The following is a 12,381-nucleotide window of genomic DNA, read 5'->3' as shown; positions in this document are numbered from 1 at the left end:
TTCCTGTGTTGTAGTGTTCTATGTTCTATCTGGCATTTTATTAATTTTTTTATGAAAACTGAGATCTACTACATTCAATGGTGTCCCCTGTAAGGGGTTTCTGCGCCGAGCTTTCGCCCGACCTAAGTTCCCCGTGCCTTGCTCTGATCCCTTGACCAGGCCGCGCACACTGGTTCCCCATGAGTGGTTCGACCCACTCACCCCTTACGGTTCTAGACACTGGACTTAGATGCAGAAGCGTTTATAGTGCAGAAAAATTCAACCAGACCAGATTTGAAGACCAGGGTTTAAATGGAAAAGGCTTTTATTGAGCACTTGGGACTATTGTCCATGAATACTTATACAGTTCTATAAGACATATCTATAAGACACATACCGAATTACATGAATACTTTTGACTATGAATCATAAAATGCACAGTTCTACAAGACATATACATGAATACCTTTTACTCTGAATTCTAAAACGTACAGTTCTACAAGACATATACACGACTGTAAGATGGGGAACGTACGACACATCGCAAACTTGACCAACACATATTCCTTTACACACCCACGTTTATTCAAACCACCCCCCCCCCCCCCCTCTACACTAAACTATGTCCAGGATATGCAGGATTGGGGTACATGCTCACCATGGGGCTATTACTGGGGTTACTGGCTGTTCGTGCTGCTTCTCCGCTGCTTTCCGTGAGGGTTGTGCTTGTCCCCTGAGTTTCTTCCTTCCGTTTCTTGCGTTCCTTGCAGGTTTTCTTGCAGTATTTCTTCTCGAGTTGCGTGCCGGTTCCTCTCTCTTGCACTTCGCTTCTTCTTGCCTGTCTTTTCTTCCTCCTGCATCCGTTTGACTTGAGTTTCTTGCATCCGTTTGACTTGAGTTTAAAACCCAAAAGTCGTGGCCAGTTATACTATTCTGACCCGTCCTATCTCCCGCCAGATCTTGGGATCTCTTTGTTTAAAAGATATGTATGAGTTTTCTCTCTGATCTGCGCTTATGTCCGGGGGTACCGGGGATGGCCAGACGGTGTTAATTGGTATTTCGTTGCGACGTGATGGGTTTAACTGGTTTTCCATCACCTACCAGGTAGTGTTCTATGGGCAATTGTGCCCCCTTAACGAGATTAACTGTGTAGGTCGGCTTGGGGCATTGTGAGTATGCTGATGTCAGCGCCCCAGTGTCTGGACTTCGACCTGATTTCGCAGGTTTCTGCATGGCCAATACCCATCCATTGTTCTGGCCGTGGCTTTGCAGAAACCTAGAGACTGGGCTGTAAGGTTTTTGCTTTTGTGGCTGGTCACGAGGTCCTGCGGCCATCTTAGGACCCACGGATTGTGACATCCCTTGGTAAACTGACCGTAGCCTTTCTCCGCTATCAGCCCCAGTCTCCCGTTTAAAATGTCCAAACTGCAGCTCTTTGGTTTCGTGTTGCTTGCAGAATGAGGGAAAACTTCTCAAATCCTACAGTCCCTCCTGTTGATTTACATAACCCCAACTTATCGAATCAATTAAATAATGTGGTTGAGCAATGTTTTCCCGATTCTCCACATCCAGACCCCTGAGGTTTTAACTAACTAGTGTTCCATTGCGAACGTACAGTCCCCATCTTTTAGGCTGACCTTTACTGTCCGTGTCCCGGGCAAAACTATATTACAAACATTTACATTTTCATGTCAGACATATACACCTACACCTTGTCCCAGGCCGATGCCTCCGCCATCCTCCTACTGGTGTCAGCTCTAATGTAGGACATGAAAACAACACAACAGCAAAACGATACATTTTGTACATTCCTTCAACACAATCATTCTTTATACCATTTTGAAAAAGGACAATGCAAAACACAGTTCACTCGGTGCGGAGGGGGCCCGTCCTCCTAGCAGCTTGCGGCAGGGTCCTGCTCGCCCACCCGCACGTAATGGTCTCTCCATTCTCCTTGATATACCCGGTTAGTCTTTCAGTTTCCCTGGGGCACCACTCCGGCAACCGCACCTCGGTGAGGTTTAAAATCACCGAGGCTACCACGTGGTGCACCCCCTGGTACAATACCTGGTCAGTCGGTATCAGTACCAGGCCATTCCCGGGTCCCTTAGTGGTTTTTGGGCACTCACCCTCCTGTGCTACTGCCAGCGGAACTGTGGGAGGTGTTATGCGTGGCCGTGTGATGAGTTCAGTGGCGTTTACCGGGATCGGGGAAAGAGGGACCCCACAAGCCCGCGAGCTAACATCCCACCTCATCCCCTTACCGTCATCCTGCCACTGTCTCTGGAAAAATATGCTGTTGCCCGTGGGGCAGCGATACCTCGAACCCCACATACACATATAAATCCCCTCATCCGGTTCCCACCATTTGTCCCAACACACACTCAACTGTTCATTAGTCCCAGAAATAGTTCTGTGAGTGTTGTTGTTAAGTCTCTCCCACTCAACAGTGGAGTTGGCCATTGTCCTGCTCGTTTTCCTCAGCCACCACCGCCTGCTCGTGGGGACCTTCCCCGTGCATACCAGGCAGATCCTTTTGCCAACGGTGGCGCTTACCCTTTGGGCGATGATCTTGACTCTCGGGCACAATAACGAAGTGTCCCGATAAGCAAAGCCTGAGGCGCTGGAATACTCTGAAGAGTTCGATCCCAGCCACCCCGGCCACCGGCCTTCATGGAAGTGAACTGCGGTCTCCTCCGCTTCTCTCCTTCCAGTCCCATCGGTCGCAATGGGAGCCGTGTCCCCGGAGCAGCCGTAGACGATGATGTCCTTGGTGCGGCCCCGATAGGCCCACCCATATCCGATCGCCGTGGCAACGATCCACCATACGAGTGCCTCCTTCCACTCCAGAAAACAGATAAAATATGGTATAGCCAGCCTCTTGGGGAGCGCTTGGCTTTGTTAATGCCCCTGCGGGCGGGTCTCTTGACCCCCAGCCTGCACCCCACACCTGAATCCTGGACGCATCAACTTTATCTAAAACTATCCCCACAAAACTTATCTACATTACTTATTCTTATCTATCTTACTTTATCCTTATCCTTATCTAATCTAAAATATAATACAGCGCCGCCCTCCCAGGGCGGTTCAGCTAATCCCTGTCAGGGCTGCAGCGGGTCGTCTCCTGCGGCTGCACCGCGCTGTCTCCCACCTTTGATCCTCCGCAGCCTGTCGCTGCCTGGCGGGGGCTAAACCTCCTCTGAAACGTTAGCTCCCTCCTCCTCACTTGGCTCCGGTACCTCGGGGCGTGATTGACCTCTGTCCAAAACTTTCTAGGTTGGGGTTCCCTGCTAGACCTACGGAGAGTCACCTTAGGCACTGCCCCCTGGACAGCCTGGCTGAGGACCGGTTCCTGCCGTGCCGCAGCTCGGGTACCCCCCGCAGCTGCCGACCCTGGCCCCTCCTCATCCAGCTCTGCCCCCTTGGTGCTGGGTATACCCGCGGCATCCGGCCTCACCCTGCCTGTACCTACAGGTGGTGAGCCTCCGCCCGCTACCCCCGCCTTCCTGGTGCTTGAGTCGGGGACGTTACTGTCGTCCCCCTCCGACTCCTCTTCCTCCATAATGGGATCCAGCCCCTGGTCGAGCTGATCAGGCTCTTCCTCATCTGAATCCCACCCAAAACGCGAGACCCTCCATTCCTGGAGAATGTCCTCCCCCCTCACGCAGGCAACCTTGCCTGTCTGCGTGACCTGCCTCATCCTTGGCTGTGAGTCCCCACTCACAGGGCTGGCCCCTGTGCTTGACCCCTGTGCTCCAGGCTTATAACTACCTACCATACCACAATCGTGTTTGTGGGTCGCAAACGCGTTCAGGCTGTTCCCCACACACTCTTGCAGTTCGGGCGGGACCTCCGCCACCATGCGCTCAAGGTCGTAACCCTCGGGCGGCTTCATGGTGCACAGAGTCCCTTTCCCCTCTTTTCCCCTAATCCCCTTCCCACCCCCTGCTGTCCATTTCATCAGGATACACTCCCATGTGGTGCGGAGTGCTCCCAAATGAATGGACAGCGGGATGGAACGCGTGCCAGCCTGTTCCTTCCCTGTGAACCCCGCCAGTGTGAAAGGGACCCCCGTGGACAGGGGAGAGTCAAAGGGTTCCTCTGTGTGGACCACGGTGCATGAAGCCCCCGTGTCCGACAGGTAACTGCCCCTTTGCCTCTCCACTACCATCTCCACAAGCGGCCTCTTCCACGCATCGTAGCGGAGCGGACACAAATAGGCGGGCTGCGTGGGCTGATGTCATTGGGGAATGTCCAGTGCTCCCCCCGCACCTGGGGAGCCGGTAGCGACTGCCACCTTCCCCTGTGCGGCCATGAGGGACCGCATCACCTCGATCATCGATTCGATAATCTCGGGCTTAACTGGGACATCGGCACGCAGGGGGGTGCCAACCCTATCTTCCTTGGTGTGGGCCCTGCAATCCTTCCGCCAGTGCCCCACCTTACCACACCTGAAACACTTGGACTGTGCGGTAGGGTTACCCTCCTGTCGCCACTCCTTTTGGGCCGGTGTAGTAGCCTCCGCCACGTGCACCTTCCCTTTTACGAGTCGGGTAGACGTGCTCCGGGTGTTACTATGCCCTACCGTGAGACGGTCCAAAACCGTCTCCTCCGTGCTATTTGTGGGATCAAACCAGGCTTTCGCCTGCTCCCTGACGGCCGCCAGGCTGTTTGACACCAAACATCGGAGCCACTGGGCTCTCCCATTCCCGACCAGGTCATCCCGCGCGGGGACGTGCGGGCAGCTGCTCTGGTATACTGACCACAGTCGCGCCGCAAAAACCATATAACCATATAACCATATAACAACTACAGCATGGAAACAGGCCTGTCCGGCCCTACCAGTCCACGCCGACCATTCTCCCTGACCTAGTCTCATCTACCTGCACTCAGACCATAACCCTCTAATCCCCTCCTATCCATATACCTTTCCAATTTACTCTTAAATAATAAAATCGAGCCAGCCTCCACCACTTCCACCGGAAGCCCATTCCGTACAGCCACAACCCTCTGAGTAAAGAAGCTCCCCCTCATGTTACCCCTAAACCTTTGTCCCTCAATTCTGAAGCTATGTCCCCTTGTTGGAATCTTCCCCACTCTCAAAGGGAAAAGCCTACCCACGTCAACTCTGTCCGTCCCTCTCAAAATGTTAAAAACCTCTATCAAGACCCCCCTCAACCTTCTACGCTCCAAAGAATAAAGACCCAACCTGTTCAGCCTCTCTCTGTAGCCTAAGTGCTGAAACCCAGGCAACATTCTAGTAAATCTCCTCTGTACCCTCTCCATTTTGTCGACATCCTTCCTATAATTTGGCGACCAGAACTGCACACCATACTCCAGATTCGGCCTCACCAATGCCCTGTACAATTTTAACATTACATCCCAACTTCTATACTCGATGCTCTGATTTATAAAGGCAAGCATACCAAACGCCTTCTTCACCACCCTATCCACATGAGATTCCACCTTCAGGGAACAATGCACAGTTATTCCCAGATCCCTCTGTTCCACTGCATTCCTCAATTCCCTACCATTTACCCTGTACGTCCTATTTTGATTTGTCCTACCAAAATGCAGCGCCTCACACTTATCAGCATTAAACTGCATCTGCCATCTTTCAGCCCACCCTTCCAAAAGGCCCAAGTCTCTCTGTAGACTTTGAAAATCTACCTCACTATCAACTACACCACCTATCTTAGTATCATCTGCATATTTACTAATCCAATTTGCCACACCATCATCCAGATCATCAATGTAAATGACAAACAACAGTGGACCCAACACAGATCCTTGGGGTACTCCACTAGACACTGGCCTCCAACCTGACATACAATTGTCAACCGTTACCCTCTGGTATCTCCCATTCAGCCATTGTTGAATCCATCTTGCAACCTCACTATTAATACCCAACGATTTAACCTTCTTAATCAACCTTCCATGTGGAACCTTGTCAAATGCCTGACTGAAGTCCATATAGACAACATCCACAGCCTTGCCCTTATCAATTTCCCTGGTAACCTCTTCAAAAAATTCAAGAAGATTAGTCAAACATGACCTTCCAGGCACAAATCCATGTTGACTGTTTCTAATCAGGCCTTGATTATCCAAATAATTATATATATTGTCCCTAAGTATCTTTTCCATTAATTTTCCCACCACAGACGTCAAACTAATAGGTCTATAATTGCTAGGTTTACTTTTAGAACCTTTTTTAAACAAAGGCACAACATGCGCAATGCGCCAATCTTCCGGCACCATCCCCGTTTCTAATGATGTTTGAAATATTTCCGTCATAGCCCCTGCTATTTCTGCACTAACTTCCCTCAATGTCCTAGGGAATATCCTATCAGCACCTGGAGACTTATCCACTTTTATATTTTTCAAAAGTTTCCGTACCTCCTCTTCTTTAATCCTCCTAATTTCCATCACTACTCTAGTTGTTTCGCTTACCTCACATAATTCAATATCCTTCTCCTCGGTAAATACCGAAGAAAATAAATTGTTTAATATCTCCCCCATTTCTTCCGGCTCAGCACATAGCTGTCCAGTCTGACTCTCTAATGGACCAATTTTATCCCTCGCTATCCTTTTGCTATTGACATATCTGTAGAACCCCTTGGGGTTTACTTTTACATTACTTGCCAAAGCAGCCTCATATCTATTTTTCGCTTTTCTAATTTCCTTCTTAAGATTCCTTTTACATTCTTTATATTCCTCAAGAACCTCATTTACTCCCTGCCGCTTATATTTATTGTATATCTCCCTCTTTTTCCGAACCAAGTGTCCCTGGAAAACCACGGCTCTTTCAAATTATTATTCTTTCCTTTCCTTTCCTTTCCACCGAACAGGGACATAAAGACTCTGTACTCTCAAAATTTCACCTTTAAATATCCTCCATTTCTCTATTATATCCTTTTCATAAAACAAAAATTTCCATTTCACTCCTTTTAAATCCTTTCTCATCTCCTCAAAATTAGCCTTTCTCCAATCCAAAATCTCAACCCTTGGTCCAGATTTGATCTTCTCCTTAATGATATTGAAACTAATGGCATTGTGATCACTAGACCCAAAGTGCTCCTCAACACATACCTCCATCACCTGACCCATCTCATTTCCTAACAGGAGGTCCAACACTGCCTCTTCTCTGGTAGGCACGGTAGCGCAGCGGTAGAGTTGCTGCTTTACAGCGAATGCAGCGCCGGAGACTCAGGTTCGATCCTGACTACGGGTGCTGCACTGTAAGGAGTTTGTACGTTCTCCCCGTGACCTGCGTGGGTTTTCTCCGAGATCTTCGGTTTCCTCCCACACTCCAAAGACGTACAGGTATGTAGGTTAATTGGCTGGGTAAATGTAAAAATTGTCCCTAGTGGGTGTAGGATAGTGTTAATATGCGGGGATCACTGGGCGGCACGGACTTGGAGGGCCGAAAAGGCCTGTTTCCGGCTGTATATGATATGATATGATATGATATGATATGATACGTATTGCTGCAAAAAACTATCCTGCAAACCTTTGGGGGTTCTCCCTCCATCTGGAGGGTCTTCCCTAATCGGGCAAATGGACCCTCATCGCCCATCCCCAAGACTTCCAGGACCTAGTCCCGTAGGAGATCGTAGGTCCTGGTCCCTCTTTTCCTTTCATCTGAGAGGCATTGGAGGATCGAGCTGTCCAGGGAGAACAGCAACAATTTTGCCCGTTCTCCCTCTTCACAACCGTTGATTGTGGCGGTTTACTCTATCTCCCTGAAATGCAATGAAGGGTCCCCTGATTCGGACAATTTTGCAACATGCCCGATCATAGCTCTTAACTGCTGGGAGCTGTGGGGCACCACGATCTCGCTCTGAATGGGTCCGGCGTCCCCATTCAGCGCGGTGGGTCCCCGTCTGGTTTCCAGGACCGGGCACATGGGCGCCGGTGCCGAGTCCTCGACCGGGAGCTCCTCTCTCTCTCTCTCCCCTACACTACCCCTTTCCCAGGATGCCTCGTAGCTAGGGGAATTGTGGAGTCTGGGGGCCGAAGCCACCACGGTCTTTCTGGGGACCGGAACCGGGACCTTCGCAACCGCCAGCAACTGGCTCGCTGGGGGGTTCATTAGATAGACCAGCCCTTTTACTTTATTTAAAGCACTCCGCAGACCCTCTATCTCCTGCAGGCAGGCCCCGTGGTCGGCCCCTTCCGACCTGCCCTCCAAAACCATTTTGTAGGCTGCCCTAACCCCCTTGAGGTTCTCTTCCTGGGTCTCCAGCTGGCGGCTCAGGGAAGCGCACTGTTCCCTGAGCTTGCCCTCACTTAGCATGGCCTCAGTGATCTGGCACTCCATGAGTTCTACCCTAGCCTCGTGGTGGTTGGTCACGACCCGGCGCTCCTTGTTTAAAGAGTCCAGAGCTTCAATCAATTGGTTCCCACCCGCAGCCTTCTCCTCTACCTCCTCCTGAAGGTCCCTGATCTGGGCTGCCTGTGCCACAACCACGCGGTCCAAAAGCTGGACCTGCTTTTTATAGCAAGTCAGCCAGACCGCCTTTTCTACAGATTTCTTGTGGGCTTTACTGGCCGTCCACCGGATCGCTGCATCCAGTGGGCGCTTGTCCTCTAATAAACCACACATCCATTGTTTGGTGATATTCACCTTGCTAAAGACATAGTCCACAATGCGCTCGTCCATTACGTCCCTAGTTTTCAGATCTTTTTCCGGCACACTATCATCCTGCTGCCAGTGTCCCTTCGTGGTCGCCATTATCTGTAAGGGGTTTCTGCGCCGAGCTTTCGCCCGACCTAAGGTCCCCGTGCCTTGCTCTGATCCCTTGACCAGGCCGCGCACACTGGTTCCCCGTGAGTGGTTCGACCCACTCACCCCTTACGGTTCTAGACACTGGACTTAGATGCAGGAGCGTTTATAGTGCAGAAAAATTCAACCAGACCAGATTTGAAGACCAGGGTTTAAATGGAAAAGGCTTTTATTGAGCGCTTGGGACTATTGTCCATGAATACTTATACAGTTCTATAAGACATATCTATAAGACACATACCGAATTACATGAATACTTTTGACTATGAATCATAAAACGCACTGTTCTACAAGACATATACATGAATACCTTTTACTCTGAATTCTAAAACGTACAGTTCTACAAGACATATACACGACTGTAAGATGGGGAACGTACGACACATCGCAAACTTGACCAACACATATTCCTTTACACACCCACGTTTATTCAAACCACCCCCCCCCCCCCTCTACACTAAACTATGTCCAGGATATGCAGGATTGGGGTACATGCTCACCATGGGGCTATTACTGGGGTTACTGGCTGTTCGTGCTGCTTCTCCGCTGCTTTCCGTGAGGGTCGTGCTTGTCCCCTGAGTTTCTTCCTTCCGTTTCTTGCGTTCCTTGCAGGTTTTCTTGCAGTATTTCTTCTCGAGTTGCGTGCCGGTTCCTCTCTCTCTTGCACTTCGCTTCTTCTTGCCTGTCTTTTCTTCCTCCTGCATCCGTTTGACTTGAGTTTCTTGCATCCGTTTGACTTGAGTTTAAAACCCAAAAGTCGTGGCCAGTTATACTATTCTGACCCGTCCTATCTCCCGCCAGATCTTCGGATCTCTTTGTTTAAAAGATATGTATGAGTTTTCTCTCTGATCTGCGCTTATGTCCGGGGGTACCGGGGATGGCCAGACGGTGTTAATTGGTATTTCGTTGCGAGGTGATGGGTTTAACTGGTTTCCCATCACCTACCAGCTAGTGTTCTATGGGCTATTGTGCCCTCTTAACGAGATTAACTGTGTAGGTCGGCTTGGGGCATTGTGAGTATGCTGAGTATGCTGAGTATTGTGAGTATGTGAGTCAGCGCCCCAGTGTCTGGACTTCGACCTGGTTTCGCAGGTTTCTGCATGGCCAATACCCATCCATTGTTCTGGCCGTGGCTTTGCAGAAACCTAGAGACTGGGCTGTAAGGTTTTTGCTTTTGTGGCTGGTCACGAGGTCCTGTGGCCATCTTAGGACCCACGGATTGTGACATCCCTTGGTAAACTGACCGCAGCCTTTCTCCGCTATCAGCCCCAGTCTCCCGTTTAAAATGTCCAAACTGCAGCTCTTTGGTTTGGTGTTGCTAGGCAGATACAATAGTGGTGTTTAAGAGACTTTGAGATAGGCACATTGAAGTGCAGGGAATAGAGGGATATGAATCATGTACAGGCAGATGAAGTCAGTTTAACTTAGCATCATGCTCGGCACAAACATTGTGGGCTGGAAGGGCCATTCCTGTGTTGTAGTGTTCTATGTTCTATCTGGCATTTTATTAATTTTTTAATGAAAACTGAGATCTACTACATTCAATGGTGTCCCCTTTTCAACACAACCAATTACATTTTCAAAAATATGTCAAATTTGTCAAACATAATTTCTCTTTCCAAAATCCTGCTGATTCTGGTAAGTTGTATTTTGTTTTTTTGAATGTCCTGTTATCATATCCCTAAAAGTAGGTCCTAGCACGTTCCCAATAATTGATGTCACACTATCTAGTCTAGAATTCCTCATTTTCTTGCTCTCTTGAACAGCGGTGTGATTTTTCTTACATTCAAATCTGTTGCAACTATGGCGAAGCCAAGGGAATTTTGGATGACCACCATTAGTATAAAGAGGTTCAATGACAATTTTGAAATGGAAATTGCCACTGAAAATTTCAATTTGGACTAGGCTGACACCTATGATGAAACACAGTATATACTAAACTGGGAAAATATGTGAATGGCTAAAATAATAATTAATTAGTTAAGTATGTGACTAATATGCTGAATTATTCTTTTCCATTAGTATTTTACATTAGAAACAGACAACAACCCCAATGTAGAAAATAAATAATTATTGGATGAAAGACCAGAACTCACTGGAAAAAAAGTGAATAAATTGACTAATGAGAAAACCAAGCATTAATACAACCATTAATCTAAAATTGGTTATTAGGAAATTACTGGAATCCATAATCAAGCACACTTTTGTGAAGGATAGATCATGTCTGACATATCTAACTGAATTTTGAAAGAGGTATCTAAAGTAGCGGTCAGGGGAATATCTATGGTTCTTATATACATGGACTCTTAGAAGGCATTTTATAAAGACCCACCACCAAAACTGGCCAAATGCTGCAGCTCATTAAATTGAAGGTCTGAAAGAAGTCAAAGCAGGAAAAAACGGAAAATCGTTCATGAACCGAACTGTTAAGCACGAGGGACAAAGAGGCCAATGTTGCAGAGAAAGCTATCGACAGCGTCAACAGTTAAGGGAGGAGTAAACCATTCGTGGCGTTCGCCTGAATTGTCACAAGTAACCTACATTAATTGGTGGGGAACTAAACGTTTCGAAGAGGTGGGGCTGGAGGCAGAGAAATACAGCAGAGGTGGGTGGGGCTGGAGGCAGAGAAATACAGCAGTTGAAACACGGTCTGTTAAAAACTTAACACAATGATAAATGCGAATGTGATGTAAGAATGAACAGGGGTTATTGGATCGATTAAACACAGTTTTCCACCAGATAACGGAATATCAGCAAAGTGACGGACAAAAGGCATCGGAAATTCACGTCGTTGTATTAATTACGTGATTTCTCAGCAGGTCTTTTTACCTGATTATTTGTAGAACTTCCATGTAATTTTGATGCCAGGGAAAGTCGAATATTGAATTCATCGGGTCCATGCCGGCTCCCAGGGACGCATCCCATCAGCCCAATTGCTCCTCTTTTAGCGTTTTCTTGCAATTTAAATTAAATGCTGGTGAAATATTGTTTTACTTCCACCCACTGAACTTTTAGAATTTGTGATTTGCCCTCTCTGTAAAAGTTTTATTTATTTTGGCGAAGTAAATAACGTCAACGACTTGAACAGTTTAAAAAAAAATCTGGACATGGTCATTGAACCCCGTTTCGGACATTCTTTGTGCTTAATTGATCGGACTCCCCATGGCATCTGTAACCCTCATTATTTCTCATTGATTCAGAGGATATTCGGTGTGGACTCGGTGGGCCGAAGGGCCTGCATTTACGCCGTATCTCTAAATTAAACTAAACTAAATATTCAATAAACACTGTAGTATACAGACTGCAATGATGATACATACTACAATAGTGCATATCTGAAACATTATTCATCCATGCTATTTGGCAACTGACGTTGACGCATTTCACCGGATTTAATGGTCGAAAACTAGCATTGCACAACTCTTTAAAAGATGATGATTTCAGATGGTTTTATTCCTTATCACAGTGAGAGTCGCGATACATGAAGTATGCGATAAAATAATGTACATAGTTATCTGGCATCTTTATTTTTTCCATTGGCATAATTATTTTTAAACTCTAGTGTGCCCGACTGATATAGTTGTTAAGGTTAATTTGAAATTAGAGCCTAATGCCAA

The sequence above is a fragment of the Rhinoraja longicauda genome, chromosome 18 (assembly GCF_053455715.1).
Source record: "Rhinoraja longicauda isolate Sanriku21f chromosome 18, sRhiLon1.1, whole genome shotgun sequence".
NCBI lineage: Eukaryota > Metazoa > Chordata > Chondrichthyes > Rajiformes > Arhynchobatidae > Rhinoraja > Rhinoraja longicauda.
This window is presented reverse-complemented; position numbering follows the sequence as displayed.